The 11,621-nt window shown below is 41.2% G+C and overlaps 1 pseudogene; it reads left to right on the forward strand.

Moving 5' to 3' along the window:
- The first annotated feature begins 3,938 nt into the window (after positions 1-3,938).
- Positions 3,939-11,142, forward strand: LOC147439631 (uncharacterized; annotated as a pseudogene).
- The last annotated feature ends 479 nt before the right edge of the window (positions 11,143-11,621 follow it).

Raw genomic sequence — 11,621 nt, forward strand, 5'->3', positions numbered from 1 at the left:
CTAAAAAAGATCACTATCAACAATAGATTTCTCGTAATGCGGGTAGAAGATCTATTTGATAAGTTACAAGTTTTGGCCTGACACATGCTCTAGACTCATTCAAACTCATGATGGACAAAAGTATTTAGGCCATTCAAATTCTCATGAGGACTACAAGCGACACCTCCATGTAATCTTTCAAGTTGTGAGAGAGAATAAGCTTTTCATTAATCAAGAGAAAAGAGATTTTTTCCTACAAGAGATTCAATATTTAGGTGACATTATCTCTAAAGATGGCACCCATATGGATGCAACAAAATTAGAGATAATAAAAGGATGTCCTAATCCAAGGAGTCTACAGGAGGTAGGAACCTTCATAGGTATGTGTGCATACTATATATGCTTCATTAAAAAAAATTCTCGCTAATAGCAAGCCCATTATATGATTTAACAGAAAAGAATGTTAAGTATTCATGGACTAAAAAAGTGCAAGAATATTTTGAAGAAGCTTAAGGAGAATCTTATCTCTCAACGTGTGCTCACACTACTAGATTTCTCAAAGCCATTTGAGGTCCAATGTGATGCTTGTGGTGATTGCCTTGGGGATATTTTGCTTCAAGAAGGGCATGCCATAGCATATGAGAGTCAAAGACTCATCTTTGATAAGTGAGTATTGGGAAAATATGAAAAAGAGCTACCAACTATTCTATATTCCCTAAACACGTGGAAACACTATCTGTGGGGACTCCATTCATCCTACGAATGGATCACAAAGCCTCAAGAACTTCATGATGCAAACCAAGCTCTTCGACAAACAAATGAGGTGGGCAAATTTTCTTTTGCAATTAAATTTCATATTGCTCACCTTGTTGGGAAGCACAATGAAGTGGTCGATGCACTTTCACATGACCAAGAGTAACGACCAAGAGTAAATGTGGTGTCTATGGCAACTCACAACAATGATCTATCTTTTATGATAAATGAGTCTGGTACTGACCGAGACTTTAAGTACGTAATTACAGCATTTGCAATAGGGAGGCAAAAAGAACTATTTAGCTTGAGGGATGGTTATCTTCCAAATGGCAATAGGCTATGTGTTAATCACCCATACAATAAGAACGTCATGTATGAATCCCATACTCTCCTTATGTAGGGCAAAGAGGGATTCCATAGTCTACTCTTCGAGGAGTAGAAATGTATTTCTGTTGGTCTATCATGAAAAGTAAACATACAAGAGTATGTTTCAAAATGTGTGGTATACCAAAAGTTGAAATTTGATCAAGGGAAGCAACTTGGATTGTTTCAATTAGCAGGCTTAACAAGAAAACACACTCTATGCCTATCAAAAAGACTACTAAGGCACATCAAATGGCAACCCACTTTAGATCTCAAATTTTCAAACATCATGGATTTCCAACATCCATAGTGTCGGACAAAGATCCTAGAATGACCAGTAATTTCCAGAAGGGTCTCTTTTGGAATCTAGGAAGTAGATTAAATATCTCTTTCGGCCTATCATCCACAAACACATGACCAAAGTGAAATAACTAATCTAACAATTCTTGAATCTACTAAAAGCCTATGTCATGGAAGTAGATCAACGTTTCATTGATAGAAGTACCTACCTCTTATAGAGTATGCATACAATGACATTGTACATACTTCTATAGGGAAAGCATCTTTCGAGGTTAAAGAGGGAAGATCCAAAAGTCCCTCACTACTTAAAGTACATGGGAATATCTTCGCCTGCTGGATGAATATAGCCGAGACTCACAAGAATGTTTTCCAAAGAATAAAGAGGTTATATCCATCTCAAAGCAAAGGCAAAAAGAGATGCTACTAATAAGCATAGAGGAGCCTTAGCCTTTATGAAAAATTATTGGATCTTGCTAAAGTTTCTCAAGGCTCATCTAAGGCATACTATGGTCAAGAATCCTTTGGGCCACGAAGAGTATTATGCTAAACTAGCAAAAAGATACTATGGTTCTTTTTAAATTCTTAAGCCAATCAATGAGATGGATTGTCAATTAAAGTTTATCAACCATTGGATCATACAAAATGCTTTCCATGAGAGCCTACGTAAGCCTTACAAAGGAGCAACATCAAAAGAAGCAATAGTTGCAGACCCTCCAAAAATTAAAGATTAAGAAGGAGTACTTTAATCTGAGTATATCCTATGACATGAAGACAAGGTATTAAGAAACGATAAGAGTATTTGATGATATCTTATTAAGTTAAAGAATTATCCTTTTAAAAATGCTAAATGGATGCAAGGAACCTAGCTTAAGGATAATATAAACCTGGTCAATGCTTGCAATGCTGCACTAGAGTAAGCATATAAAAATGCATTTTAAATGAAATTTTTTTTTGTCTTATAAGACTAGTTCTCTTTTTATTGTGCACAAATTTAAGAAACATGCATGCTTAGGATCATGTTTGTGGTGACGACGTCTCCGAAACACCAAGTAGAACTTGTCACTCTACTTTGGAAGTATGATGTGGACTAAAGAGAAGACATGCTTGCAGCACCTACGTCTCCCAGGCACCAAATGGAGTAGTCATTCATCTTGTAATGATGTTGTAGGGTAAAAAGGGATTCTCTATCCGCTAAGAAACATGGACTCATGACTAAGCTTTATCTTCTCTACCTCATAGTCGAGGACGACTATGATTTCAAGAGAGAGGTAATGTCATAAAATCTAATATCTAGCCATTAGGAAAATTTTGAACTCATTTTTGGGCCTTTTAAGAGTGCCACATCATCAAAGTTGTACAAAAGAAAGAAACCCAGTAGACCCCTCTAAATATTGCTTAGAACCCCATGATATGACCTATCATTAGAAAGTTCTTGAAAAATGGATTCTAAAGAGCCAAGGTCTGAAAAGTTTGGATGACTTCTATGAATGTTATGCCATTTTTTTTCAATCAGCCAGGTTTTGTTATCGTTACGGTAATCTAAAATCACCTTTTTCTAGATCTACATGAAGGCAATGTCTGATACATGCATGCTATATATCAATAGATAGCATTTGAAGAGTAGATTCTAAATATCCAAGCTCCAACAAGTTTGGATCTTATTTGCAAAAAATTTACCAATCCCCACTTTTTGAAAGCTATGCCACATCAACAATTCTTACAAGGCCCATTTTTTAGTCCAAACTTTTCCTAATGTTACCCAAACGATTTTCTCATATTAAATTGATCATTAAATGTGGGAGAATAAATGGGAACAAGAGTTAGAATTGAGACATGTGCTTCTAGAACTATCTCAATAGGGGATCAAAAGGAGAGATGGTTGCATCTCAATATGGGTCCAAAAGGAGATGGTGTACCAAAGAGCAATGTGCAATAACTGCTTCTAGACTTATCTCAGCAAGGGACCAAGAGGAGAGATGGTCACATCTCAATACGGTTCCAAAAGGAGGTAGTCTATCAAAGGGCAACGTGCAACTAATGGATCTAAAAATACCTTAGGGTTAGCTTCATTAAAGACCTCCAATGGTTAGCGTTAAAAGTCCTTTGACCTTAGGCAAGCTAGGGCTGAGCTTGAGGTGGGAACTCGAGCTATGCTTGAGGTGCTTGTCGTGCTTAGGTTCTTGACCTTCTTGTCGTGCTTGAGGTGCTTGTCGTGCTTGAGGACTAAGGCTCTTGAGGTGCTTGTCGTGCTTGACTAAGGTGCTTGAGGTGCTTGTCATGCTTGATGACTAAGGTACTTGATGTGCTTATCATACTTAATGAGGAAGGTGCTTGAGAAGCTTCCCATGCATGGGGGGTAAGGTGCTTGAGTCAAAAAGATACCCTACAAACATACCAAGGAAGGTGCTTGAGTCAAAAAGATACCCTACAAACATACCAAGGAAGGTGCTTGAGAAGATTCCCATGCATGGGGGGTAAAGTGCTTGAGTTAAAAAGAGACCCTACAAACTTAATGAGGAAGGTGCTTGAGAAGCTTCCCGTGCATGGGGGTAAGCTGCTTGAGTAAAAAAGAGACCATACAAAGGAGGGGGAAAGTCCCAAAGTTAGGGGAATCTTTAACTTAACCTCCCATTCACCCAAAGGGCACCCCTTTTCTCAAGGGGCACATAGGACACATGTCAGACTCTCCCTATGCTTAGCCACATGGTGTGTTTGAATGCTATTGGTTGGGCTAAAGAGGGATCCAATGAGATTCTAGTTCCATCCAACAAATATCTAGATATTTTCAATCTCTCTCTCTCTCTCTCTAAGGGGTAAGGAGGATACTTGTCCAAAGACTACCCATGTACTTGAATGCATGCTGCATGTGATTGGATAGAGGGAGAGGGGTCCAATGAGCTTGAAGCATGTGGAACGGCTAGAAATCACCCCAAGCAAGCAAGGGGGTTTCTCGGGGGGTATACACCACATGAACACTCATTTTGTGGATCATTCTCACTTGGTGAAAGTTGAGGAACTCCACCTCCTTCTCCTAGCTTGTGAGAAGTGAGAGCCTACACCAACACTCTTGGCTATGGAATGCAAATCTAACCAAGAGCCATGCTTCAATGATTAAGCTTGCCATCTTCTCCATCTTCATTATTATGCTATTATGTATGCTAGCAAGAAGAGTGATGATAAGTGAGGAACTATTTATTTCTCTTATGGAATGTTTCTTCTTCCTCTTTCCTATCCTCATTCCCCGCTAGCTCTCTCCACCTTTGAAGGTGTTTGAGGCCTTGGGACTGAGGCGTGCGATAGTTAATACTTTCTATAAAGTTTATGTTATGCTTGTGATGCATGAAGCTTTCCATCTTCATTGCATCACCTAGGTAACAAAGGAACACAAAGACTGTATTGTCCCAAGTCTCTCTTGATGGGAGAAACTATAATACAAATGCCTATTGGAGAGGGGACCGGCTCCATATGAATCCGGTCCTCAACTGTTGTCATTCTCTCTAAACTCTCTCTCTTCCAAAAGTATTGTTCATGCCAAGTTAAGTAAGTACCATGTTTATGTTGATACCATCATTTAAGCTCACCCGCTATGCTCACAAAGTAATCTCACAAAAGTGCTTCATCTAGTTTCCTAATTCTGCTACTCACAAAGTTCATAGGCCATTTCCATTACACCTGACAAAATCAAGTTCTTTGTCTCAATTGACATGTGTAGTTACACAATCGAAAAGTTCCTTCTTTTGTCACATCCATACTAGAAGTATGTCTTGTGAGTGGGGCGATTGACCACAGTACGTGTCGAGGAAGCTTGACCATACTGTTAGGAAATAAAACGTAGCTAAATAGATAATTGAGTAGATTGCTTAATGGAGAGAGACAAATTTATATACACGAGATTATAGAGTAGAGAGAGAGAGAGAGAGAGTACACACGATATACGTGGTTCACCCAATGTGGGCTACGTCCACGGGAAAGCAGCCACTCAATGGCTTTAGTGCTTCAAAACAAGAAGTAGTTTACAAAGGGATTATACCCTTAATGGAGCTCCCGCCTTGCTTTACTCTCACCACCTCACACTCACCTTGTTGCATCAACTTCACACTATGAAATGCGTGTAGAAATGGCCTCCTTTTATAGGCCAAAAGGGCTGCCCTCTCTTATGAGAGACAGCCATGTGTAGCCGCCCTTGTGCGAATAAGTCCAAATCGGACCCTTCAATCTGCCCATGTGTGGCCGCCCTTGAGAAGCCAAGTCCGCTTTTGAATTCGGCCACCGGCCATTGACTTCCGGCCACCGGCCATCGGCCACTGACTACCGGCCACCGGCCAACCGACCGGTTGTCTTCCGACCACTTTCCGGCCGCCGTCCGGCCATAATATTCCGGCGAAAAAAAGTCTCGGGGGCGGAGGCCTTTAAAGTTGCCCCTGATTCTTGTCCGTGAAAATTTTGGTTTCCGGTGAGTGATTTTCCTTCACGCACGATGGCTTCTCCTCATAATGGGAGCCTTACAAATGTGCGTTTTTACCACATAAAATTACAAGGGTAAATCAGGCTCCATACTTAACAATCTCCCACTTGGAGACTGATCTCCAAACCAACCCTGTGACTGCTTTCCATTCTGGTTTCTTTTCCTTGAATGCCGATTGAAGATGAGCAAAAGCTCAACTTCTCCTTGTTGACCACCTTTGTAAACATGTCTGCAGGATTTTCACTTGTATGCACCTTTCCTAGCTTTAGTTGTCCCTCTTCTAAAAGAGTGCGTATGAAGTGATATCTCACCTCAATGTGCTTTGTCCTTGAATGAAAGGCTGAGTTCTTCGCAAGATGGATAGCGCTTTGGCTATCACTGTACAAGACACAATTGTCTTGTTTGAATCCAAGCTCTTCTAAGAATCTGTGAAGCCACAGAATTTCTTTGCTTGCCTCCGTCATTGCTACATACTCTGCTTCCGTGGTAGAAAGTGAAACCACTTTCTGCAGCTTTGAAGCCCAGCTTACTGCTGTGCCTCCAACCGTGAACACATAGCCAGTAGTGCTCCTTCGAGTATCTTTGTCACCTGCCATATCTGCATCAGCATACCCTTCTAGAAAAATATCAATTCCTCCAAAATACAAAGCATTTGTTGTTGTCCCTTTTAGATACCTAAGTATCCACTTCACAGCTTGCCAATGCTCTTTACCTGGGTTGTCCATGCACCTACTCACAACTCCCACTGCATGTGAAATGTCCGGCCTTGTCCAGACCATAGCATACATTAGAGAACCTACCGCTGCAGCATATGGAACTTTAGACATATAGGCTATCTCCTCTTGTGTCTTTGGACACATATCCTTCGTTAGTTTAAAATGACCAGCCAAAGGTGTAGAAACTGGTTTTGCATTTTGCATTGCAAACCTTTCTAGAACCTTCTTGATGTAATCTTCTTGAGATAGCTTTATTGTCTTCTTCGTCCTGTCCCTTGATATTTTCATACCAAGTATCCTCTTTGCAGCACCTAAATCTTTCATTGAAAAAGATTTAGACAACTCCTCTTTTAGGTCTTTGATGTCCTGCATGTTAGCACTTGCAATCAACATGTCATCAACATACAACATTAGGATGATGAATTTACCATCTCCCAAATTCTTCGTGTAGACGCAGTGATCCAAGTTGCATCTTGTGAATCCATGATCCAACATCCATCGATCAAACTTCAAGTACCATTGTCTTGATGCTTGCTTTAAACCATACAAGATCTTCTTTAATCTGCAAACCATTTTCTCCTTATCTTTTACTTCATACCCCTTTGGTTGAAGCATGTAGATTTCCTCCTCTAAGTCACCATGAGGGAATGCCGTATTTACATCCATTTGCTCGAGATTTAAATCATGAGCAGCCACAAGGCTTAAGACAAGCCTAATTGAGTTCATTTTTACAACAGGAGAAAATATTTCATTGAAGTCAATACCTTTCTTTTGAGAAAACCCTTTTACCACAAGCCTAGACTTGTACCTTTTCTTCCCACCTTCTTCTTCCTTCAACTTGTACACCCATTTGTTTTGAAGTGCCCGCTTACCTTTAGGTAACTCAACCAACTCCCATGTTTGGTTGCGATGTAGTGAGTCCATTACCACTTGCATGCTCTTCGTCCATTCTTCTTTGGATTCATGTTGCATAGCTTCTTCATATGATTCCGGCTCTCCAGAATCTGAGATCAAGAGATGGTTGAAGGAAAGAACAAACCTTTCTGGAGGTCTACTTGCTCTTGTAGATCTTCGGGGAATAGGTTGAGTCTCCTCATTTGGTTGACGTTGTTGCACATTGTCACCGTTTGCAGTCCTTGAGTCTTCACCGTCCTCAAGCTCCATGTACTCATCACCTGTTTCTTTTGTTTGTTGTCTTTCCAAGTAATCTTTGTACATATTTTGTTCGTTAAAAATTACATCCCTACTCCTTAAGATTTTACCATCTTCAGGATTCCATAGGCGATACCCAAAGTCACTTTCTCCATAGCCAATGAAGAAACACTTTTTGGACTTTGCATCTAGCTTTGATCTTAGGCTTCTATCTATGTGCATGAAAGCCTCACACCCAAACACTTTGAGAAATGCATAATTCACCGGTTTACCTGTCCATGCCTCTTCTGGAACTCCCCCATCCAATGCTGTTGAGGGTGACCGGTTGATTAAGTACACAGACGTACTTACAGCTTCCGCCCAAAGCTCAAGCGGTAGGCCTGCATGTAGCCGCATGCTTCGTGCTCGCTCCATGATTGTCCTGTTCATCCTTTCCGAAATCCCATTTTGTTGAGGTGTCCTTGGGGTTGTCCTTTGCCTCCGAATGCCATTGCTAGCACAAAAGCTTTCAAAAGCTTGGCTGCAATATTCGCCTCCATTGTCGGATCTGAGGCATTTAACCTTGGTACCTGTTTCATTCTCCACAAAGGCTTTCCACCTTTGAAATATGGAAAATACATCGGATTTATTCTTCATGACATAAACCCATGTTTTTCTAGTCGCATCGTCTATGAATGTTACATAGTACAATGAGCCACCAAGTGATGGTGTACTTGCAGGACCCCAAACATCAGAATGAACCAACTCAAGTTTTTTATTTTTTCTTTCATTTCCTGATTTTTGAAATTTTACCCTCTTTTTGTTTACCATAAACACAATCTTCACAGAACTCTAAGTCCACTTCTTTCAAACCTGGTAGAAGCTTCTTTGTTTGAAGGATTTGCATTCCTTTGGCACTCATATGCCCAAGTCGGTAGTGCCACACCGCGCTGTCAACTTCTGTAGTCGCTGCACAAGCTGAAGGTTGAGTGCTAGCAGTACACAAGTAAAGTGTACCGACTTTTTCACCCTTGGCAACCACCAAAGATCCCTTTGAGATCTTCCACCGTTTGTTTCCGAATGCAATGTTGTGACCTTCATCGTCCAATTGTCCTGTAGAGATCAAATTTTTGCGAAGAGAAGGAACATGCCTAACATCTTTAAGCTTCCATTCATTTCCGTTAGCAGTTTTGACAGAAACTGTACCTTTGCCGACAATCTCACAAGCTTCATCATCTCCCAAGTATAAATACCCAAAATTACCTTTGGTGTAGTCTTGGAAATGTTGCTTGTGTGGTGTCGCATGGAATGAAGCCCCGGAATCTACTATCCAGGAATTAGACACATTGTCTAATGAGAGAATTAGAGCATCTTGCTCTACTTTACCTGCCACATTGGCCTCCGATGTTGGCTTGTTGTCTTGAGACTCTGTCTCCTTCTTCTTCTTGGACCAGCAATCCTTCTTGACGTGGCCCTTCTTGCCGCAGTTCCAACATTCAAGAACTGACTTTGTGCGTGACTTGCTCCGCCTTGAGCGATCACGACCCTTTTGGTTTTTGAACCTCTCCTTAAGCCTTCCTCTTGTTTCCACTGATAGTGCAGCACTTGATGATTCTCCTTTGCTTCTCCTTCGCATTTCCTCGCTTAGGAGAACACCCACAACATCATCAAACTTAAGAGTATTTGTGCCAGATATAGAATTACTTACAGCCATCACAAGGCTGTCCCAACTATCCGGTAGAGATGATAGTATAAGGAGAGCTTGCACTTCGTCATCGAAATTGATTTTCACTGATCGAAGTTGACTTATGTTTGTGTTAAAGTCATTTAGGTGTTCTGCAACTGAACCATTCTCTGCCATCTTTAGATTGAACAAGCGCTTCATAAGAAATACCTTATTGGATGCCGATGGTTTCTCATAGAAGTCGTCAAGTGACTTCATCAAGTCCTCCGTGGTCTTCATCTCCAAAACATTGAAGGCCACCGTCGACGCCAAGCTTAACCAGATTGTTCCCAGTGCCTTTCGATCAAGGACAATCCATGCTTCATCTGCCATTGTTGCGGGCTTCTTCGCAAGACCACCTAGTGGCAAATAGAGGTCCTTCTGGTAGAGATAGTCTTCAATCTGCATCTTCCAATGTTGGTAGTTTTTGCCGTTGAACTTCTCAATCTTGAGCTTCCCTTCCTCCGCCATAACTCCCACTCAATTCAAGGAATCCTTTCCTTGAGATAATTTAGCTACGAGCAAACCTTGCTCTGATACCAGTTGTTAGGAAATAAAACGTAGCTAAATAGATAATTGAGTAGATTGCTTAATGGAGAGAGACAAATTTATATACACGAGATTATAGAGTAGAGAGAGAGAGAGAGAGTACACACGATATACGTGGTTCACCTAATGTGGGCTACGTCCACGGGAAAGCAGCCACTCAATGGCTTTAGTGCTTCAAAACAAGAAGTAGTTTACAAAGGGATTATACCCTTAATGGAGCTCCCGCCTTGCTTTACTCTCACCACCTCACACTCACCTTGTTGCATCAACTTCACACTATGAAATGCGTGTAGAAATGGCCTCCTTTTATAGGCCAAAAGGGCTGCCCTCTCTTATGAGAGACAGCCATGTGTAGCCGCCCTTGTGCGAATAAGTCCAAATCAGACCCTCCAATCTGCCCATGTGTGGCTGCCCTTGAGAAGACAAGTCCGCTTTTGAATTCGGCCACCGGCCATCGGCCATTGACTACCGGCCACCGGCCAACCGACAGGTTGTTTTCCGACCACTTTTCGGCCGCCGTCCGGCCATAATATTCCGGCGAAAAAAAAGTCTCGGGGGCAGAGGCCTTTAAAGTTGCCCCTGATTCTTGTCCGTGAAAATTTTGGTTTCCGGTGAGTGATTTTCCTTCACGCACGATGGCTTCTCCTCATAATGGGGGCCTTACAAATGTGCGTTTTTACCACAGAAAATTACAAGGGTAAATCAGGCTCCATACTTAACACATACACCTTCTTGAAATCAGAGCAAGAATAACTAGTGCTAGCAAAACCATTGAGGTGAAAGTGGATAAGCCACTCGGGCTTTCTCTTGGGCAGCTATCCGGAGGGGGTGTTGCTATTGATGGCGGTGGAACTATAGCCAAGGTGGGACTTAAGGCAGGCGATCAAGTCATCTACACAAGTAGATTTTTTCGTGATGATATGTGGCCTTATAACAAGCTATGTTTTACAAAAATTGCTATCCAAGCCAAGCCAAGATCCGGTGTCCTTTGTCGTCAGCAGAGGAGCTGAAATTGATATGACAAACTGCCAAAACAACCAACACCACCTTGCTTTGGAGGAAAGCTCCCAGAGACCCAGAAGGCTAGAGATACTCACATTTTCCTTGATTGTGGTTACATCTACACATTGACAAAGCCCTTTGATGAGCAGCTCTGTTGTTGAAGTTCAAAAATTAAATACAGTTGAGAATTTAGTTCTTGATGAATCTGAAATAGGTGGTAGAGTCAGTTGTTGATGTAGTACAAAGTGTGAGTAGAATACAAACTGCATCAAAGCATTGACATCAAGTTTTTTTCCAAGGACTGATTCAAGAAGATGACTCTTGACAAGGATGAAGTGATCAAGGAGGCATACCGGCAAAGAGAAGATTGGATGCACTACCTAGAGACACGGAGCCTATAAGCAACACATTCATTCCATAAATTAATGAAGAAGTTAAACCAAATCTAAGTGTTCAGGTACCTCACATGGTCTCGCCTCACCATGTTTGATGCCATCTCAGCTTGAATTGGAATCAGTAAGCTAAATCCTTCCTATTAAGAGAATAAGGAGATGTATAGCTATTCATTTATTTGCTTAGCTATTGATTTATGAAAATCTGAAGCCCTAGCTATGCTCTAATAATGAACAGTTGATGTTAT

Source organism: Adiantum capillus-veneris, chromosome 16 (assembly GCF_014529385.1).
Source record: "Adiantum capillus-veneris isolate H3 chromosome 16, ASM1452938v2, whole genome shotgun sequence".
Classification (NCBI taxonomy): domain Eukaryota; kingdom Viridiplantae; phylum Streptophyta; class Polypodiopsida; order Polypodiales; family Pteridaceae; genus Adiantum; species Adiantum capillus-veneris.